General features: G+C 37.8%; 24 non-coding genes across 24 annotated transcripts; all 24 read right to left on the bottom strand.

The window, feature by feature from the left end:
• Nucleotides 1–64: 64 nt before the first annotated feature.
• On the bottom strand, nucleotides 65–136 carry TRNAA-CGC (transfer RNA alanine (anticodon CGC)). The gene has a single exon. It is a non-coding gene; the product is annotated as a tRNA-Ala (tRNA).
• A 1,301-nt stretch (nucleotides 137–1,437) lies between these two features.
• On the bottom strand, nucleotides 1,438–1,509 carry TRNAA-CGC (transfer RNA alanine (anticodon CGC)). The gene has a single exon. It is a non-coding gene; the product is annotated as a tRNA-Ala (tRNA).
• An 874-nt stretch (nucleotides 1,510–2,383) lies between these two features.
• Nucleotides 2,384–2,455, bottom strand: TRNAA-UGC (transfer RNA alanine (anticodon UGC)). Its single transcript has one exon. It is a non-coding gene; the product is annotated as a tRNA-Ala (tRNA).
• A 355-nt stretch (nucleotides 2,456–2,810) lies between these two features.
• TRNAA-CGC (transfer RNA alanine (anticodon CGC)) lies at nucleotides 2,811–2,882 on the bottom strand. The gene has a single exon. It is a non-coding gene; the product is annotated as a tRNA-Ala (tRNA).
• Nucleotides 2,883–3,757: 875 nt separating this feature from the next.
• TRNAA-UGC (transfer RNA alanine (anticodon UGC)) lies at nucleotides 3,758–3,829 on the bottom strand. The gene has a single exon. It is a non-coding gene; the product is annotated as a tRNA-Ala (tRNA).
• Nucleotides 3,830–4,184: 355 nt separating this feature from the next.
• Nucleotides 4,185–4,256, bottom strand: TRNAA-CGC (transfer RNA alanine (anticodon CGC)). Its single transcript has one exon. It is a non-coding gene; the product is annotated as a tRNA-Ala (tRNA).
• Nucleotides 4,257–5,131: 875 nt separating this feature from the next.
• Nucleotides 5,132–5,203, bottom strand: TRNAA-UGC (transfer RNA alanine (anticodon UGC)). Its single transcript has one exon. It is a non-coding gene; the product is annotated as a tRNA-Ala (tRNA).
• Nucleotides 5,204–5,557: 354 nt separating this feature from the next.
• TRNAA-CGC (transfer RNA alanine (anticodon CGC)) lies at nucleotides 5,558–5,629 on the bottom strand. The gene has a single exon. It is a non-coding gene; the product is annotated as a tRNA-Ala (tRNA).
• Nucleotides 5,630–6,930: 1,301 nt separating this feature from the next.
• Nucleotides 6,931–7,002, bottom strand: TRNAA-CGC (transfer RNA alanine (anticodon CGC)). Its single transcript has one exon. It is a non-coding gene; the product is annotated as a tRNA-Ala (tRNA).
• Nucleotides 7,003–7,877: 875 nt separating this feature from the next.
• On the bottom strand, nucleotides 7,878–7,949 carry TRNAA-UGC (transfer RNA alanine (anticodon UGC)). Its single transcript has one exon. It is a non-coding gene; the product is annotated as a tRNA-Ala (tRNA).
• Nucleotides 7,950–8,303: 354 nt separating this feature from the next.
• TRNAA-CGC (transfer RNA alanine (anticodon CGC)) lies at nucleotides 8,304–8,375 on the bottom strand. The gene has a single exon. It is a non-coding gene; the product is annotated as a tRNA-Ala (tRNA).
• An 874-nt stretch (nucleotides 8,376–9,249) lies between these two features.
• Nucleotides 9,250–9,321, bottom strand: TRNAA-UGC (transfer RNA alanine (anticodon UGC)). Its single transcript has one exon. It is a non-coding gene; the product is annotated as a tRNA-Ala (tRNA).
• A 353-nt stretch (nucleotides 9,322–9,674) lies between these two features.
• TRNAV-UAC (transfer RNA valine (anticodon UAC)) lies at nucleotides 9,675–9,746 on the bottom strand. Its single transcript has one exon. It is a non-coding gene; the product is annotated as a tRNA-Val (tRNA).
• Nucleotides 9,747–11,047: 1,301 nt separating this feature from the next.
• On the bottom strand, nucleotides 11,048–11,119 carry TRNAA-UGC (transfer RNA alanine (anticodon UGC)). The gene has a single exon. It is a non-coding gene; the product is annotated as a tRNA-Ala (tRNA).
• An 875-nt stretch (nucleotides 11,120–11,994) lies between these two features.
• TRNAA-UGC (transfer RNA alanine (anticodon UGC)) lies at nucleotides 11,995–12,066 on the bottom strand. Its single transcript has one exon. It is a non-coding gene; the product is annotated as a tRNA-Ala (tRNA).
• A 354-nt stretch (nucleotides 12,067–12,420) lies between these two features.
• On the bottom strand, nucleotides 12,421–12,492 carry TRNAA-CGC (transfer RNA alanine (anticodon CGC)). The gene has a single exon. It is a non-coding gene; the product is annotated as a tRNA-Ala (tRNA).
• An 875-nt stretch (nucleotides 12,493–13,367) lies between these two features.
• TRNAA-UGC (transfer RNA alanine (anticodon UGC)) lies at nucleotides 13,368–13,439 on the bottom strand. The gene has a single exon. It is a non-coding gene; the product is annotated as a tRNA-Ala (tRNA).
• Nucleotides 13,440–13,792: 353 nt separating this feature from the next.
• On the bottom strand, nucleotides 13,793–13,864 carry TRNAV-UAC (transfer RNA valine (anticodon UAC)). Its single transcript has one exon. It is a non-coding gene; the product is annotated as a tRNA-Val (tRNA).
• Nucleotides 13,865–14,739: 875 nt separating this feature from the next.
• TRNAA-UGC (transfer RNA alanine (anticodon UGC)) lies at nucleotides 14,740–14,810 on the bottom strand. Its single transcript has one exon. It is a non-coding gene; the product is annotated as a tRNA-Ala (tRNA).
• A 355-nt stretch (nucleotides 14,811–15,165) lies between these two features.
• TRNAA-UGC (transfer RNA alanine (anticodon UGC)) lies at nucleotides 15,166–15,237 on the bottom strand. Its single transcript has one exon. It is a non-coding gene; the product is annotated as a tRNA-Ala (tRNA).
• An 875-nt stretch (nucleotides 15,238–16,112) lies between these two features.
• On the bottom strand, nucleotides 16,113–16,184 carry TRNAA-UGC (transfer RNA alanine (anticodon UGC)). The gene has a single exon. It is a non-coding gene; the product is annotated as a tRNA-Ala (tRNA).
• Nucleotides 16,185–16,538: 354 nt separating this feature from the next.
• On the bottom strand, nucleotides 16,539–16,610 carry TRNAA-CGC (transfer RNA alanine (anticodon CGC)). The gene has a single exon. It is a non-coding gene; the product is annotated as a tRNA-Ala (tRNA).
• Nucleotides 16,611–17,485: 875 nt separating this feature from the next.
• On the bottom strand, nucleotides 17,486–17,557 carry TRNAA-UGC (transfer RNA alanine (anticodon UGC)). The gene has a single exon. It is a non-coding gene; the product is annotated as a tRNA-Ala (tRNA).
• Nucleotides 17,558–17,910: 353 nt separating this feature from the next.
• On the bottom strand, nucleotides 17,911–17,982 carry TRNAV-UAC (transfer RNA valine (anticodon UAC)). Its single transcript has one exon. It is a non-coding gene; the product is annotated as a tRNA-Val (tRNA).
• Between the last annotated feature and the right edge of the window lie 1,149 nt (nucleotides 17,983–19,131).

Below are 19,131 nucleotides of genomic sequence, written 5' to 3'. Positions count from 1 at the left end.
TAATGCATTTGTTGATCTGGAGAGGTTACATAGAGTTAAGAAAGAATCTAGATTTTGCAAAACATGGAGATGCCGGGGATTGAACCCGGGGCCTCATACATGCGAAGCATGCGCTCTACCACTGAGCTACATCCCTGTGAAAAAGTGTGGTACTCATTCGATTGCAGCTTTGCATTGTACTCAAGTTCTACTATTTTCTAGTGTTCTAAGGGTCATCTCCGAGTATAAAGCAATAAAAACCATTACACTTTGCCAGAGTTCAAGGACACCATAATTTCCACAGCTGATGAGGATGCAAGTAGATGATCATTCCACACTTTAAATTGCTGTTAGACTTCTTCACCGGAGTCTGGGTTATCATCAGAATCCCCTACCTTATGTAATGAATGGCATGGATATTGATCAAGTATTGCCAAGTAGAGGACAGTCTTACGTTCTGTTTTATCAGCAGTGTCAGAACTTGGAAGAAGGGCACATTGTATGCAGGATATGACTGCCTCCTGGGCATTGCTGACTAAGGCTTCACCAGGTATTTTGTACAGAGTTGATATGTGTATATCTTTTCATGCATTGATTGATCACTAATTACTTGACATTCAAGCCCAAATCCATCCTCCATAGGTTCACAATGTGTTTAAAGATGTCTGTCCTTCTTAATCAATTAGTTTTGCTGTATCGTGTGATTTGTTCTTTTATGAAACTACTGCTTTTATAGTACATTTCCCAGTGAAATTAAAACTCTGTTTCATAATTACCATATACTTGACATCAGTGTTTGGAGAATATCAGTAGGTATGATATGGAAACTGCTGGTTAAATAAGGAAACACAGTATCCACAGAATATAATCTACCACTGAGCTACATCACATTTAATAGAATGATCAATTATTTTTCATAATTGGTGTTAAATCTTGCCCATTACTGTAGAGTGCATTCATTCATTTGTTGGTCTTGGGCTCTTCTGAAGAGGTTACATACAGGTAAGTAAGAATCTATATTTTGCAAAACATGGAGATGTTAGGGATTGAATCCGGGGCCTCATACATGCAAAGCATGCGCTCTACCACTGAGCTACATCCCCTCTGAGTTGGTGTGTTTTGATACCGAGCGATTGCTCTTCTGCATAGTACTCAAGTTTTACTACTTCCACTGTTCTAAGGTTAAACTCAGAGCACGGAGCAAAGATAACAATTATACCTTGCTGTATAGATTTCAAGGATACTGTAGGTATCATATGATAACTTTTATTTCAATGAGGAAACACAGATACTAGGGAATATAATCTACCACTGAGCAACATCACATTTTATAGACTGGTCAATAATTTTTCATAGTTTGATTGAAACTTTTCCAATTTCTCTAGAGGTTTTTTTAATGCATTTGTTGATCTGGAGAGGTTACATAGAGTTAAGAAAGAATCTAGATTTTGCAAAACATGGAGATGCCGGGGATTGAACCCGGGGCCTCATACATGCGAAGCATGCGCTCTACCACTGAGCTACATCCCTGTGAAAAAGTGTGGTACTCATTCGATTGCAGCTTTGCATTGTACTCAAGTTCTACTATTTTCTAGTGTTCTAAGGGTCATCTCCGAGTATAAAGCAATAAAAACCATTACACTTTGCCAGAGTTCAAGGACACCATAATTTCCACAGCTGATGAGGATGCAAGTAGATGATCATTCCACACTTTAAATTGCTGTTAGACTTCTTCACCGGAGTCTGGGTTATCATCAGAATCCCCTACCTTATGTAATGAATGGCATGGATATTGATCAAGTATTGCCAAGTAGAGGACAGTCTTACGTTCTGTTTTATCAGCAGTGTCAGAACTTGGAAGAAGGGCACATTGTATGCAGGATATGACTGCCTCCTGGGCATTGCTGACTAAGGCTTCACCAGGTATTTTGTACAGAGTTGATATGTGTATATCTTTTCATGCATTGATTGATCACTAATTACTTGACATTCAAGCCCAAATCCATCCTCCATAGGTTCACAATGTGTTTAAAGATGTCTGTCCTTCTTAATCAATTAGTTTTGCTGTATCGTGTGATTTGTTCTTTTATGAAACTACTGCTTTTATAGTACATTTCCCAGTGAAATTAAAACTCTGTTTCATAATTACCATATACTTGACATCAGTGTTTGGAGAATATCAGTAGGTATGATATGGAAACTGCTGGTTAAATAAGGAAACACAGTATCCACAGAATATAATCTACCACTGAGCTACATCACATTTAATAGAATGATCAATTATTTTTCATAATTGGTGTTAAATCTTGCCCATTACTGTAGAGTGCATTCATTCATTTGTTGGTCTTGGGCTCTTCTGAAGAGGTTACATACAGGTAAGTAAGAATCTATATTTTGCAAAACATGGAGATGTTAGGGATTGAACCCGGGGCCTCATACATGCAAAGCATGCGCTCTACCACTGAGCTACATCCCCTCTGAGTTGGTGTGTTTTGATACCGAGCGATTGCTGTTCTGCATAGTACTCAAGTTCTACTACTTCCACTGTTCTAAGGTTAAACTCAGAGCACGGAGCAAAGATAACAATTATACCTTGCTGTATAGATTTCAAGGATACTGTAGGTATCATATGATAACTTTTATTTCAATGAGGAAACACAGATTCTGGGGAATATAATCTACCACTGAGCAACATCACATTTTATAGACTGGTCAATAATTTTTCATAGTTTGATTGAAACTTTTCAAATTTCTCTAGAGTTTTTTTTAATGCATTTGTTGATCTGGAGAGGTTACATAGAGTTAAGAAAGAATCTACATTTTGCAAAACATGGAGATGCCGGGGATTGAACCCGGGACCTCATACATGCGAAGCATGCGCTCTACCACTGAGCTACATCCCCTGTGAAAAAGTGTGGTACTCATTCGATTGCAGCTTTGGATTGTACTCAAGTTCTACTATTTTCTAGTGTTCTAAGGGTCATCTCCGAGTATAAAGCAATAAAAACCATTACACTTTGCCAGAGTTCAAGGACACCATAATTTCCACAGCTGATGAGGATGCAAGTAGATGATCATTCCAAACTTTAAATTGCTGTTAGACTTCTTCACCGGAGTCTGGGTTATCATCAGAATCCCCTACCTTATGTAATGAATGGCATGGATATTGATCAAGTATTGCCAAGTAGAGGACAGTCTTACATTCTGTTTTATCAGCAGTGTCAGAACTTGGAAGAAGGGCACATAGTATGCAGGCTATGACTGCCTCCTGGGCATTGCTGACTAAGGCTTCACCAGGTATTTTGTACAGAGTTGATATGTGTTTATCTTTTCATGCATTGTTTGATCACTAATTACTTGACATTCAAGCCCAAATCCATCCTCCATAGGTTCACAATGTGTTTAAAGATGCCTGTCCTTCTTAATCAATTAGTTTTGCTGTATCGTGTGATTTGTTCTTTTATGAAACTACTGCTTTTATAGTACATTTCCCAGTGAAATTAAAACTCTGTTTCATAATTACCATATACTTGACATCAGTGTTTGGAGAATGTCAGTAGGTATGATATGGTAACTGCTGGTTAAATAAGGAAACACAGTATCCACAGAATATAATCTACCACTAAGCTACATCACATTTAATAGAATGATCAATTATTTTTCATAATTGGTGTTAATTCTTGCCCATTACTGTAGAGTGCATTCATGCATTTGTTGGTCTTTGGCTCTTCTGAAGAGGTTACATAAAGATAAGTAAGAATCTATATTTTGCAAAACATGGAGATGCCGGGGATTGAACCCAGGGCCTCATACATGCAAAGAATGCACTCTAACACTGAGCTACATCCCCTTTGAGTTGGGGTGGTTCGATACCGAGCGATTGCTGTTCTACATAGTACTCAAGTTCTACTACTTCCACTGTTCTAAGGTTAAACTCAGAGCACGGAGCAAAGATAACAATTATACCTTGCTGTATAGATTTCAAGGATACTGTAGGTATCATATGATAACTTTTATTTCAATGAGGAAACACAGATTCTGGGGAATATAATCTACCACTGAGCAACATCACATTTTATAGACTGGTCAATAATTTTTTATAGTTTGATTGAAACTTTTCCAATTTATCTAGAGTTTTTTTTAATGCATTTGTTGATCTGGAGAGGTTACATAGAGTTAAGAAAGAATCTACATTTTGCAAAACATGGAGATACTGGGGAATGAACCCGGGGCCTCATACATGCGAAGCATGCGCTCTACCACTGAGCTACATCCCCTGTGAAAAAGTGTGGTACTCATTCGATTGCAGCTTTGCATTGTACTCAAGTTCTACTATTTTCTAGTGTTCTAAGGGTCATCTCCGAGTATAAAGCAATAAAAACCATTACACTTTGCCAGAGTTCAAGGACACCATAATTTCCACAGCTGATGAGGATGCAAGTAGATGATCATTCCACACTTTAAATTGCTGTTAGACTTCTTCACCGGAGTCTGGGTTATCATCAGAATCCCCTACCTTATGTAATGAATGGCATGGATATTGATCAAGTATTGCCAAGTAGAGGACAGTCTTACATTCTGTTTTATCAGCAGTGTCAGAACTTGGAAGAAGGGCACATAGTATGCAGGCTATGACTGCCTCCTGGGCATTGCTGACTAAGGCTTCACCAGGTATTTTGTACAGAGTTGATATGTGTTTATCTTTTCATGCATTGATTGATCACTAATTACTTGACATTCAAGCCCAAATCCATCCTCCATAGGTTCACAATGTGTTTAAAGATGTCTGTCCTTCTTAATCAATTAGTTTTGCTGTATCGTGTGATTTGTTCTTTTATGAAACTACTGCTTTTATAGTACATTTCCCAGTGAAATTAAAACTCTGTTTCATAATTACCATATACTTGACATCAGTGTTTGGAGAATGTCAGTAGGTATGATATGGTAACTGCTGGTTAAATAAGGAAACACAGTATCCACAGAATATAATCTACCACTGAGCTACATCACATTTAATAGAATGATCAATTATTTTTCATAATTGGTGTTAATTCTTGCCCAATACTGTAGAGTGCATTCATGCATTTGTTGGTCTTGGGCTCTTCTGAAGAGGTTACATACAGATAAGTAAGAATCTATATTTTGCAAAACATGGAGATGCCGGGGATTGAACCCGGGGCCTCATACATGCAAAGCATGCGCTCTACCACTGAGCTACATCCACTCTGAGTTGGTGTGTTGTGATACCGAGCGATTGCTGTTCTGCATAGTACTCAAGTTCTACTACTTCCACTGTTCTAAGGTTAAACTCAGAGCACGGAGCAAAGATAACAATTATACCTTGCTGTATAGATTTCAAGGATACTGTAGGTATCATATGATAACTTTTATTTCAATGAGGAAACACAGATTCTGGGCAATATAGTCTACCACTGAGCAACATCACATTTAATAGACTGGTCAATAATTTTTCATAGTTTGATTGAAACTTTTCCAATTTCTCTAGAGTTTTTTTAATGCATTTGTTGATCTGGAGAGGTTACATAGAGTTAAGAAAGAATCTAGATTTTGCAAAACATGGAGATGCCGGGGATTGAACCCGGGGACTCATACATGCGAAGCATGCGCTCTACCACTGAGCTACATCCCTGTGAAAAAGTGTGGTACTCATTCGATTGCAGCTTTGCATTGTACTCAAGTTCTACTATTTTCTAGTGTTCTAAGGGTCATCTCCGAGTATAAAGCAATAAAAACCATTACACTTTGCCAGAGTTCAAGGACACCATAATTTCCACAGCTGATGAGGATGCAAGTAGATGATCATTCCACACTTTAAATTGCTGTTAGACTTCTTCACCGGAGTCTGGGTTATCATCAGAATCCCCTACCTTATGTAATGAATGGCATGGATATTGATCAAGTATTGCCAAGTAGAGGACAGTCTTACGTTCTGTTTTATCAGCAGTGTCAGAACTTGGAAGAAGGGCACATTGTATGCAGGATATGACTGCCTCCTGGGCATTGCTGACTAAGGCTTCACCAGGTATTTTGTACAGAGTTGATATGTGTATATCTTTTCATGCATTGATTGATCACTAATTACTTGACATTCAAGCCCAAATCCATCCTCCATAGGTTCACAATGTGTTTAAAGATGTCTGTCCTTCTTAATCAATTAGTTTTGCTGTATCGTGTGATTTGTTCTTTTATGAAACTACTGCTTTTATAGTACATTTCCCAGTGAAATTAAAACTCTGTTTCATAATTACCATATACTTGACATCAGTGTTTGGAGAATATCAGTAGGTATGATATGGAAACTGCTGGTTAAATAAGGAAACACAGTATCCACAGAATATAATCTACCACTGAGCTACATCACATTTAATAGAATGATCAATTATTTTTCATAATTGGTGTTAAATCTTGCCCATTACTGTAGAGTGCATTCATTCATTTGTTGGTCTTGGGCTCTTCTGAAGAGGTTACATACAGGTAAGTAAGAATCTATATTTTGCAAAACATGGAGATGTTAGGGATTGAATCAGGGGCCTCATACATGCAAAGCATGCGCTCTACCACTGAGCTACATCCCCTCTGAGTTGGTGTGTTTTGATACCGAGCGATTGCTGTTCTGCATAGTACTCAAGTTCTACTACTTCCACTGTTCTAAGGTTAAACTCAGAGCACGGAGCAAAGATAACAATTATACCTTGCTGTATAGATTTCAAGGATACTGTAGGTATCATATGATAACTTTTATTTCAATGAGGAAACACAGATTCTGGGGAATATAATCTACCACTGAGCAACATCACATTTTATAGACTGGTCAATAATTTTTCATAGTTTGATTGAAACTTTTCCAATTTATCTAGAGTTTTTTTTAATGCATTTGTTGATCTGGAGAGGTTACATAGAGTTAAGAAAGAATCTACATTTTGCAAAACATGGAGATACTGGGGAATGAACCCGGGGCCTCATACATGCGAAGCATGTGCTCTACCACTGAGCTACATCCCCTGTGAAAAAGTGTGGTACTCATTCGATTGCAGCTTTGCATTGTACTCAAGTTCTACTATTTTCTAGTGTTCTAAGGGTCATCTCCGAGTATAAAGCAATAAAAACCATTACACTTTGCCAGAGTTCAAGGACACCATAATTTCCACAGCTGATGAGGATGCAAGTAGATGATCATTCCACACTTTAAATTGCTGTTAGACTTCTTCACCGGAGTCTGGGTTATCATCAGAATCCCCTACCTTATGTAATGAATGGCATGGATATTGATCAAGTATTGCCAAGTAGAGGACAGTCTTACATTCTGTTTTATCAGCAGTGTCAGAACTTGGAAGAAGGGCACATAGTATGCAGGCTATGACTGCCTCCTGGGCATTGCTGACTAAGGCTTCACCAGGTATTTTGTACAGAGTTGATATGTGTTTATCTTTTCATGCATTGATTGATCACTAATTACTTGACATTCAAGCCCAAATCCATCCTCCATAGGTTCACAATGTGTTTAAAGATGTCTGTCCTTCTTAATCAATTAGTTTTGCTGTATCGTGTGATTTGTTCTTTTATGAAACTACTGCTTTTATAGTACATTTCCCAGTGAAATTAAAACTCTGTTTCATAATTACCATATACTTGACATCAGTGTTTGGAGAATGTCAGTAGGTATGATATGGTAACTGCTGGTTAAATAAGGAAACACAGTATCCACAGAATATAATCTACCACTGAGCTACATCACATTTAATAGAATGATCAATTATTTTTCATAATTGGTGTTAATTCTTGCCCATTACTGTAGAGTGCATTCATGCATTTGTTGGTCTTGGGCTCTTCTGAAGAGGTTACATACAGATAAGTAAGAATCTATATTTTGCAAAACATGGAGATGTCGGGGATTGAACCCGGGGCCTCATACATGCAAAGCATGCGCTCTACCACTGAGCTACATCCCCTCTGAGTTGGTGTGTTGTGATACCGAGGGATTGCTGTTCTGCATAGTACTCAAGTTCTACTACTTCCACTGTTCTAAGGTTAAACTCAGAGCACGGAGCAAAGATAACAATTATACCTTGCTGTATAGATTTCAAGGATACTGTAGGTATCATATGATAACTTTTATTTCAATGAGGAAACACAGATTCTGGGGAATATAGTCTACCACTGAGCAACATCACATTTTATAGACTGGTCAATAATTTTTCATAGTTTGATTGAAACTTTTCCAATTTCTCTAGAGTTTTTTTAATGCATTTGTTGATCTGGAGAGGTTACATAGAGTTAAGAAAGAATCTAGATTTTGCAAAACATGGAGATGCTGGGGATTGAACCCGGGGCCTCATACATGCGAAGCATGCGCTCTACCACTGAGCTACATCCCTGTGAAAAAGTGTGGTACTCATTCGATTGCAGCTTTGCATTGTACTCAAGTTCTACTATTTTCTAGTGTTCTAAGGGTCATCTCCGAGTATAAAGCAATAAAAACCATTACACTTTGCCAGAGTTCAAGGACACCATAATTTCCACAGCTGATGAGGATGCAAGTAGATGATCATTCCACACTTTAAATTGCTGTTAGACTTCTTCACCGGAGTCCGGGTTATCATCAGAATCCCCTACCTTATGTAATGAATGGCATGGATATTGATCAAGTATTGCCAAGTAGAGGACAGTCTTACATTCTGTTTTATCAGCAGTGTCAGAACTTGGAAGAAGGGCACATAGTATGCAGGCTATGGCTGCCTCCTGGGCATTGCTGATTAAGGCTTCACCAGGTATTTTGTACAGAGTTGATATGTGTTTATCTTTTCATGCATTGATTGATCACTAATTACTTGACATTCAAGCCCAAATCCATCCTCCATAGGTTCACAATGTGTTTAAAGATGTCTGTCCTTCTTAATCAATTAGTTTTGCTGTATCGTGTGATGTGTTCTTTTATGAAACTACTGCTTTTATAGTACATTTCCCAGTGAAATTAAAACTCTGTTTCATAATTACCATATACTTGACATCAGTGTTTGGAGAATGTCAGTAGGTATGATATGGTAACTGCTGGTTAAATAAGGAAACACAGTATCCACAGAATATAATCTACCACTGAGCTACATCACATTTAATAGAATGATCAATTATTTTTCATAATTGGTGTTAATTCTTGCCCATTACTGTAGAGTACATTCATGCATTTGTTGGTCTTTGGCTCTTCTGAAGAGGTTACATACAGATAAGTAAGAATCTATATTTTGCAAAACATGGAGATGCCGGGGATTGAACCCGGGGCCTCATACATGCAAAGCATGTGCTCTACCACTGAGCTACATCCCCCTGGAGTTGGTGTGGTGCGATACCGAGCGATTGCTGTTCTGCATAGTACTCAAGTTCTACTACTTCCACTGTTCTAAGGTTAAACTCAGAGCACGGAGCAAAGATAACAATTATACCTTGCTGTATAGATTTCAAGGATACTGTAGGTATCATATGATAACTTTTATTTCAATGAGGAAACACAGATTCTGGGGAATATAATCTACCACTGAGCAACATCACATTTTATAGACTGGTCAATAATTTTTCATAGTTTGATTGAAACTTTTCCAATTTCTCTAGAGTTTTTTAATGCATTTGTTGATCTGGAGAGGTTACATAGAGTTAAGAAAGAATCTACATTTTGCAAAACATGGAGATGCCGGGGATTGAGCCCGGGGCCTCCTACATGTAAAGCATGCGCTCTACCACTGAGCTACATCCCCTGTGAAAAAGTATGGCACTCATTCGATTGCAGCTTTGCATTGTACTTAAGTTCTACTATTTTCTAGTGTTCTAAGGGTCATCTCCGAGTATATAGCAATAAAAACCATTAGACTTTGCCAGAGTTCAAGGACACCATAATTTCCACAGCTGATGAGGATGCAAGTAGATGATCATTCCACACTTTAAATTGCTGTTAGACTTCTTTACCGGAGTCTGGGTTATCATCAGAATCCCCTTCCTTATGTAATGAATGGCATGGATATTGATCAAGTATTGCCAAGTAGAGGACAGTCTTACATTCTGTTTTATCAGCAGTGTCAGAACTTGGAAGAAGGGCACATAGGATGCAGGCTATGACTGCCTCCTGGGCATTGCTGACTAAGGCTTCACCAGGTATTTTGTACAGAGTTGATATGTGTTTATCTTTTCATGCATTGATTGATCACTAATTACTTGACATTCAAGCCCAAATCCATCCTCCATAGGTTCACAATGTGTTTAAAGATGTCTGTCCTTCTTAATCAATTAGTTTTGCTGTATCGTGTGATTTGTTCTTTTATGAAACTACTGCTTTTATAGTACATTTCCCAGTGAAATTAAAACTCTGTTTCATAATTACCATATACTTGACATCAGTGTTTGGAGAATGTCAGTAGGTATGATATGGTAACTGCTGGATAAATAAGGAAACACAGTATCCACAGAATATAATCTACCACTGAGCTACATCACATTTAATAGAATGATCAATTATTTTTTATAATTGGTGTTAATTCTTGCCCATTACTGTAGAGTGCATTCATGCATTTGTTGGTCTTGGGCTCTTCTGAAGAGGTTACATACAGATAAGTAAGAATCTATATTTTGCAAAACATGAAAATGCCGGGATTGAACCCGGGGCCTCATACATGCAAAGCATGCGCTCTAACACTGAGCTACATCCCCTCTGAGTTGGTGTGTTTTGATACCGAGCGATTGCTGTTCTGCATAGTACTCAAGTTCTACTACTTCCACTGTTCTAAGGTTAAACTCAGAGCACGGAGCAAAGATAACAATTATACCTTGCTGTATAGATTTCAAGGATACTGTAGGTATCATATGATAACTTTTATTTCAATGAGGAAACACAGATTCTGGGGAATATAATCTACCACTGAGCAACATCACATTTTATAGACTGGTCAATAATTTTTCATAGTTTGATTGAAACTTTTCCAATTTCTCTAGAGTTTTTTTTAATGCATTTGTTGATCTGGAGAGGTTACATAGAGTTAAGAAAGAATCTACATTTTGCAAAACATGGAGATGCCGGGGATTGAACCCGTGGCCTCATACATGCAAAGCATGCGCTCTACCACTGAGCTACATCCCCTGTGAAAAAGTATGGCACTCATTCGATTGCAGCTTTGCATTGTACTTAAGTTCTACTATTTTCTAGTGTTCTAAGGGTCATCTCCGAGTATATAGCAATAAAAACCATTAGACTTTGCCAGAGTTCAAGGACACCATAATTTCCACAGCTGATGAGGATGCAAGTAGATGATCATTCCACACTTTAAATTGCTGTTAGACTTCTTCACCGGAGTCTGGGTTATCATCAGAATCTCCTACCTTATGTAATGAATGGCATGGATATTGATCAAGTATTGCCAAGTACAGGACAGTCTTACATTCTGTTTTATCAGCAGTGTCAGAACTTGGAAGAAGGGCACATAGTATGCAGGCTATGACTGCCTCCTGGGCATTGCTGACTAAGGCTTCACCAGGTATTTTGTACAGAGTTGATATGTGTTTATCTTTTCATGCATTGATTGATCACTAATTACTTGACATTCAAGCCCAAATCCATCCTCCATAGGTTCACAATGTGTTTAAAGATGTCTGTCCTTCTTAATCAATTAGTTTTGCTGTATCGTGTGATTTGTTCTTTTATGAAACTACTGCTTTTATAGTACATTTCCCAGTGAAATTAAAACTCTGTTTCATAATTACCATATACTTGACATCAGTGTTTGGAGAATGTCAGTAGGTATGATATGGTAACTGCTGGTTAAATAAGGAAACACAGTATCCACAGAATATAATCTACCACTGAGCTACATCACATTTAATAGAATGATCAATTATTTTTTATAATTGGTGTTAATTCTTGCCCATTACTGTAGAGTGCATTCATGCATTCATTGGTCTTGGGCTCTTCTGAAGAGATTACATACAGATAAGTAAGAATCTATATTTTTCAAAACATGGAGATGCCGGGGATTGAACCCAGGGCCTCATACATGCAAAGCATGTGCTCTACCACTGAGCTACATCCCCTCTGAGTTGGTGTGTTTTGATACCGAGCGATTGCTGTTCTGCATAGTACTCAAGTTCTACTACTTCCACTGTTCTAAGGTTAAACTCAGAGCACGGAGCAAAGATAACAATTATACCTTGCTGTATAGATTTCAAGGATACTGTAGGTATCATATGATAACTTTTATTTCAATGAGGAAACAAGATTCTGGGGAATATAATCTTCCACTGAGCAACATCACATTTTATAGACTGGTCAATAATTTTTCATAGTTTGATTGAAACTTTTCCAATTTCTCTAGAGGTTTTTTTAATGCATTTGTTGATCTGGAGAGGTTACATAGAGTTAAGAAAGAATCTACATTTTGCAAAACATGGAGATGCCAGGGATTGAACTCGGGACCTCATACATGCGAAGCATGCGCTCTACCACTGAGCTACATCCCCTGTGAAAAAGTGTGGTACTCATTCGATTGCAGCTTTGCATTTTACTCAAGTTCTACTATTTTCTAGTGTTCTAAGGGTCATCTCCGAATATAAAGCAATAAAAACCAATACACTTTGCCTGAGTTCAAGGACACCATAATTTCCACAGCTGATGAGGATGCAAGTAGACGATCATTCCACACTTTAAATTGCTGTTAGACTTCTTCACCGGAGTCTGGGTTATCATCAGAATCCCCTACCTTATATAATGAATGGCATGGATATTGATCAAGTATTGCCAAGTAGAGGACAGTCTTACATTCTGTTTTATTAGCAGTGTCAGAACTTGGAAGAAGGGCACATAGTATGCAGGCTATGACTGCCTCCTGGGCATTGCTGACTAAGGCTTCACCAGGTATTTTGTACAGAGTTGATATGTGTTTATCTTTTCATGCATTGATTGATCACTAATTACTTGACATTCAAGCCCAAATCCATCCTCCATAGGTTCACAATGTGTTTAAAGATGTCTGTCCTTCTTAATCAATTAGTTTTGCTGTATCTTGTGATTTGTTCTTTTATGAAACTACTGCTTTTATAGTACATTTCCCAGTGAAATTAAAACTCTGTTTCATAATTACCATATACTTGACATCAGTGTTTGGAGAATGTCAGTAGGTATGATATGGTAACTGCTGGTTAAATAAGGAAACACAGTATCCACAGAATATAATCTACCACTGAGCTACATCACATTTAATAGAATGATCAATTATTTTTTATAATTGGTGTTAATTCTTGCCCATTACTGTAGAGTGCATTCATGCATTTGTTGGTCTTGGGCTCTTCTGAAGAGGTTACATACAGATAAGTAAGAATCTATATTTTGCAAAACATGGAGATGCCGGGGATTGAACCCAGGGCCTCATACATGCAAAGCATGCGCTCTACCACTGAGCTACATGCCCTCTGAGTTGGTGTGTTTTGATACCGAGCGATTGCTGTTCTGCATAGTACTCAAGTTCTACTACTTCCACTGTTCTAAGGTTAAACTCAGAGCACGGAGCAAAGATAACAATTATACCTTGCTGTATAGATTTCAAGGATACTGTAGGTATCATATGATAACTTTTATTTCAATGAGGAAACACAGATTCTGGGGAATATAATCTACCACTGAGCAACATCACATTTTATAGACTGGTCAATAATTTTTCATAGTTTGATTGAAACTTTTCCAATTTCTCTAGAGTTTTTTAATGCATTTGTTGATCTGGAGAGGTTACATAGAGTTAAGAAAGAATCTACATTTTGCAAAACATGGAGATGCCGGGGATTGAGCCCGGGGCCTCATACATGTAAAGCATGCGCTCTACCACTGAGCTACATCCCCTGTGAAAAAGTATGGCACTCATTCGATTGCAGCTTTGCATTGTACTTAAGTTCTACTATTTTCTAGTGTTCTAAGGGTCATCTCCGAGTATATAGCAATAAAAACCATTAGACTTTGCCAGAGTTCAAGGACACCATAATTTCCACAGCTGATGAGGATGCAAGTAGATGATCATTCCACACTTTAAATTGCTGTTAGACTTCTTCACCGGAGTCTGGGTTATCATCAGAATCCCCTTCCTTATGTAATGAATGGCATGGATATTGATCAAGTATTGCCAAGTAGAGGACAGTCTTACATTCTGTTTTATCAGCAGTGTCAGAACTTGGAAGAAGGGCACATAGGATGCAGGCTATGACTGCCTCCTGGGCATTGCTGACTAAGGCTTCACCAGGTATTTTGTACAGAGTTGATATGTGTTTATCTTTTCATGCATTGATTGATCACTAATTACTTGACATTCAAGCCCAAATCCATCCTCCATAGGTTCACAATGTGTTTAGAGATGTCTGTCCTTCTTAATCAATTAGTTTTGCTGTATCGTGTGATTTGTTCTTTTATGAAACTACTGCTTTTATAGTACATTTCCCAGTGAAATTAAAACTCTGTATCATAATTACCATATACTTGACATCAGTGTTTGGAGAATGTCAGTAGGTATGATATGGTAACTGCTGGTTAAATAAGGAAACACAGTATCCACAGAATATAATCTACCACTGAGCTACATCACATTTAATAGAATGATCAATTATTTTTTATAATTGGTGTTAATTCTTGCCCATTACTGTAGAGTGCATTCATGCATTTGTTGGTCTTGGGCTCTTCTGAAGAGGTTACATACAGATAAGTAAGAATCTATATTTTGCAAAACATGAAGATGCCGGGATTGAACCCGGGGCCTCATACATGCAAAGCATGCGCTCTACCACTGAGCTACATCCCCTCTGAGTTGGTGTGTTTTGATACCGAGCGATTGCTGTTCTGCATAGTACTCAAGTTCTACTACTTCCACTGTTCTAAGGTTAAACTCAGAGCACGGAGCAAAGATAACAATTATACCTTGCTGTATAGATTTCAAGGATACTGTAGGTATCATATGATAACTTTTATTTCAATGAGGAAACACAGATTCTGGGGAATATAATCTACCACTGAGCAACATCACATTTTATAGACTGGTCAATAATTTTTCATAGTTTGATTGAAACTTTTCCAATTTCTCTAGAGTTTTTTTTAATGCATTTGTTGATCTGGAGAGGTTACATAGAGTTAAGAAAGAATCTACATTTTGCAAAACATGGAGATGCCGGGGATTGAACCCGGGGCCTCATACATGCAAAGCATGCGCTCTACCACTGAGCTACATCCCCTGTGAAAAAGTATGGCACTCATTCGATTGCAGCTTTGCATTGTACTTAAGTTCTACTATTTTCTAGTGTTCTAAGGGTCATCTCCGAGTATATAGCAATAAAAACCATTAGACTTTGCCAGAGTTCAAGGACACCATAATTTCCACAGCTGATGAGGATGCAAGTAGATGATCATTCCACACTTTAAATTGCTGTTAGACTTCTTCACCGGAGTCTGGGTTATCATCAGAATCCCCTACCTTATGTAATGAATGGCATGGATATTGATCAAGTATTGCCAAGTAGAGGACAGTCTTACATTCTGTTTTATCAGCAGTGTCAGAACTTGGAAGAAGGGCACATAGGATGCAGGCTATGACTGCCTCCTGGGCATTGCTGACTAAGGCTTCACCAGGTATTTTGTACAGAGTTGATATGTGTTTATCTTTTCATGCATTGATTGATCACTAATTACTTGACATTCAAGCCCAAATCCATCCTCCATAGGTTCACAATGTGTTTAAAGATGTCTGTCCTTCTTAATCAATTAGTTTTGCTGTATCGTGTGATTTGTTCTTTTATGAAACTACTGCTTTTATAGTACATTTCCCAGTGAAATTAAAACTCTGTTTCATAATTACCATATACTTGACATCAGTGTTTGGAGAATGTCAGTAGGTATGATATGGTAACTGCTGGATAAATAAGGAAACACAGTATCCACAGAATATAATCTACCACTGAGCTACATCACATTTAATAGAATGATCAATTATTTTTTATAATTGGTGTTAATTCTTGCCCATTACTGTAGAGTGCATTCATGCATTTGTTGGTCTTGGGCTCTTCTGAAGAGATTACATACAGATAAGTAAGAATCTATATTTTTCAAAACATGGAGATGCCGGGGATTGAACCCAGGGCCTCATACATGCAAAGCATGTGCTCTACCACTGAGCTACATCCCCTCTGAGTTGGTGTGTTTTGATACCGAGCGATTGCTGTTCTGCATAGTACTCAAGTTCTACTACTTCCACTGTTCTAAGGTTAAACTCAGAGCACGGAGCAAAGATAACAATTATACCTTGCTGTATAGATTTCAAGGATACTGTAGGTATCATATGATAACTTTTATTTCAATGAGGAAACAAGATTCTGGGGAAAATAATCTTCCACTGAGCAACATCACATTTTATAGACTGGTCAATAATTTTTCATAGTTTGATTGAAACTTTTCCAATTTCTCTAGAGTTTTTTTTAATGCATTTGTTGATCTGGAGAGGTTACATAGAGTTAAGAAAGAATCTACATTTTGCAAAACATGGAGATGCTGGGGATTGAACTCGGGACCTCATACATGCGAAGCATGCGCTCTACCACTGAGCTACATCCCCTGTGAAAAAGTGTGGTACTCATTCGATTGCAGCTTTGCATTTTACTCAAGTTCTACTATTTTCTAGTGTTCTAAGGGTCATCTCCGAATATAAAGCAATAAAAACCAATACACTTTGCCTGAGTTCAAGGACACCATAATTTCCACAGCTGATGAGGATGCAAGTAGACGATCATTCCACACTTTAAATTGCTGTTAGACTTCTTCACCGGAGTCTGGGTTATCATCAGAATCCCCTACCTTATATAATGAATGGCATGGATATTGATCAAGTATTGCCAAGTAGAGGACAGTCTTACATTCTGTTTTATTAGCAGTGTCAGAACTTGGAAGAAGGGCACATAGTATGCAGGCTATGACTGCCTCCTGGGCATTGCTGACTAAGGCTTCACCAGGTATTTTGTACAGAGTTGATATGTGTTTATCTTTTCATGCATTGATTGATCACTAATTACTTGACATTCAAGCCCAAATCCATCCTCCATAGGTTCACAATGTGTTTAAAGATGTCTGTCCTTCTTAATCAATTAGTTTTGCTGTATCTTGTGATTTGTTCTTTTATGAAACTACTGCTTTTATAGTACATTTCCCAGTGAAATTAAAACTCTGTTTCATAATTACCATATACTTGACATCAGTGTTTGGAGAATGTCAGTAGGTATGATATGGTAACTGCTGGTTAAATAAGGAAACACAGTATCCACAGAATATAATCTACCACTGAGCTACATCACATTTAATAGAATGATCAATTATTTTTTATAATTGGTGTTAATTCTTGCCCATTACTGTAGAGTGTATTCATGCATTTGTTGGTCTTGGGCTCTTCTGAAGAGGTTACATACAGATAAGTAAGAATCTATATTTTGCAGAACATGGAGATGCCGGGGATTGAACCCAGGGCCTCATACATGCAAAGCATGCGCTCTACCACTGAGCTACATGCCCTCTGAGTTGGTGTGTTTTGATACCGAGCGATTGCTGTTCTGCATAGTACTCAAGTTCTACTACTTCCACTGTTCTAAGGTTAAACTCAGAGCACGGAGCAAAGATAACAATTATACCTTGCTGTATAGATTTCAAGGATACTGTAGGTATCATATGATAACTTTTATTTCAATGAGGAAACACAGATTCTGGGGAATATAATCTACCACTGAGCAACATCACATTTTATAGACTGGTCAATAATTTTTCATAGTTTGATTGAAACTTTTCCAATTTCTCTAGAGTTTTTTAATGCATTTGTTGATCTGGAGAGGTTACATAGAGTTAAGAAAGAATCTACATTTTGCAAAACATGGAGATGCCGGGGATTGAGCCCGGGGCCTCATACATGTAAAGCATGCGCTCTACCACTGAGCTACATCCCCTGTGAAAAAGTATGGCACTCATTCGATTGCAGCTTTGCATTGTACTTAAGTTCTACTATTTTCTAGTGTTCTAAGGGTCATCTCCGAGTATATAGCAATAAAAACCATTAGACTTTGCCAGAGTTCAAGGACACCATAATTTCCACAGCTGATGAGGATGCAAGTAGATGATCATTCCACACTTTAAATTGCTGTTAGACTTCTTCACCGGAGTCTGGGTTATCATCAGAATCCCCTTCCTTATGTAATGAATGGCATGGATATTGATCAAGTATTGCCAAGTAGAGGACAGTCTTACATTCTGTTTTATCAGCAGTGTCAGAACTTGGAAGAAGGGCACATAGGATGCAGGCTATGACTGCGTCCTGGGCATTGCTGACTAAGGCTTCACCAGGTATTTTGTACAGAGTTGATATGTGTTTATCTTTTCATGCATTGATTGATCACTAATTACTTGACATTCAAGCCCAAATCCATCCTCCATAGGTTCACAATGTGTTTAAAGATGTCTGTCCTTCTTAATCAATTAGTTTTGTTGTATCGTGTGATTTGTTCTTTTATGAAACTACTGCTTTTATAGTACATTTCCCAGTGAAATTAAAACTCTGTATCATAATTACCATATACTTGACATCAGTGTTTGGAGAATGTCAGTAGGTATGATATGGTAACTGCTGGTTAAATAAGGAAACACAGTATCCACAGAATATAATCTACCACTGAGCTACATCACATTTAATAGAATGATCAATTATTTTTTATAATTGGTGTTAATTCTTGCCCATTACTGTAGAGTGCATTCATGCATTTGTTGGTCTTGGGCTCTTCTGAAGAGGTTACATACAGATAAGTAAGAATCTATATTTTGCAAAACATGAAGATGCCGGGATTGAACCCAGGGGCCTCATACATGCAAAGCATGCGCTCTACCACTGATTTACATCCCCTCTGAGTTGGTGTGTTTTGATACCGAGCGATTGCTGTTCTGCATAGTACTCAAGTTCTACTACTTCCACTGTTCTAAGGTTAAACTCAGAGCACGGAGCAAAGATAACAATTATACCTTGCTGTATAGATTTCAAGGATACTGTAGGTATCATATGATAACTTTTATTTCAATGAGGAAACACAGATTCTGGGGAATATAAT

The sequence above is a fragment of the Pseudophryne corroboree genome, chromosome 4, assembly GCF_028390025.1.
Source record: "Pseudophryne corroboree isolate aPseCor3 chromosome 4, aPseCor3.hap2, whole genome shotgun sequence".
Lineage (NCBI taxonomy): Eukaryota > Metazoa > Chordata > Amphibia > Anura > Myobatrachidae > Pseudophryne > Pseudophryne corroboree.
This window is presented reverse-complemented; position numbering and strand designations above follow the sequence as displayed.